Genomic DNA, 1272 nt, shown 5'->3' with positions numbered 1-1272 from the left:
CATAAACATAATGAGCTTAGCACAGAAAATAATATGGAACAAAGAAACCAGGGACACCAAGAAAAACACATAACAAAATGACAGCAACCAATTCATACTTGTCAATAGTTACACTGAATGTTAATGGAATAAATGTACCACTCAAGAGACAGAGAGTTGCCGATTGGATAAGAAAACAAAACCCACCACTATGTAGCCTAAAAGGGACACATATTAAAGATAAAGACAAAAATAGACTAAAAATCAAAGGTTGGAAAAAGATATATCAAGCAAATGACAACTGTAAGAGAGCAATTTATGGACCCAGTGGAAGAGCCTAAAAATACATAAATCAGACTTCAAAAGAGTTGAAAAGCCAAATTGATGACTCCAGAGACATAGTGGGTGACTTTAATACACCAGTTTCATTGAAAGAACAAATGGAAAGAAACGCAACAAAGATGCAGAAGAGCTAAACAATATAATCCACCAACTTGGCCTTATAGACATCTACAGAGCACTTCACCCAACAGCAGCAGTGTATACATTCTTCTACAGTGCACATGGAGCATTTTTCATGATAGACCGTATATAAGGCCATAAAGAAGCCTTAATAAATTTAAAAACATTGAAATACTGCAAAGCATCTTTCAGATCATAATGCTATCAAATTAGAAATCAACAATAGGAAGATCAACAGAAAAAGAGTAAACACATGAAAATTGAACAACACCCTCCTTGAGAAAGACTGGATAAAAGAAAAAATAAAAATTGAAATTAAAAAATTTCTTGAATCAAATGAGAATGAAAATACAACATACCAAAATCTTTGGGACACGGCAAAAGCAGTGATCAGAAGTCAATTTATAGCAATAAATGCACACATCAAAAAAGAAGAAAGAGCCAAAATCAACAATTTAATCCAACATCTCCAACAATCAGAAAAAGAACAGCAAGAGAGAGCTGACAGTTACCATAAGAAAGGAAACAATAAAGTTTTGAGCAGAGATCAATGAAAATGAAACAGAAAATAGAAGGGCAATAAAAAAAAATTAACAAGACCAGAAATTGTTTTTTTGAAAAGATCAATAAAATTGAAAAACCACTGGTAAATTTAACAAAGGAAAAGAGGGAGAGTATACAAATAACAGGAATAAGAAACAAAATGGGTGACCTCACAACAGAATCAACTAAAATAAAAAGGATAATATCAGGATACTATGAAGAACTGTACTCCAACAAATTTGAAAATCTGGAAGAAATGGACAGATTTCTAGAAACACACCACTTACC

At 32.6% G+C, this 1272-nt stretch overlaps 1 protein-coding gene across 1 annotated transcript in view; it reads right to left on the bottom strand.

Annotated features, from left to right (window-relative positions):
- Nucleotides 1-1272, bottom strand: part of NRG3 (neuregulin 3) — a 2137828-nt gene that overhangs the window by 357304 nt on the left and 1779252 nt on the right. The gene's annotated exons all lie outside the window — the stretch shown is intronic.

The sequence above is a fragment of the Orycteropus afer genome, unplaced genomic scaffold (genome assembly GCF_000298275.1).
Source record: "Orycteropus afer afer isolate SDZICR_OR568_19922 unplaced genomic scaffold, OryAfe1.0 scaffold00163, whole genome shotgun sequence".
NCBI lineage: Eukaryota > Metazoa > Chordata > Mammalia > Tubulidentata > Orycteropodidae > Orycteropus > Orycteropus afer.
This window is presented reverse-complemented; position numbering and strand designations above follow the sequence as displayed.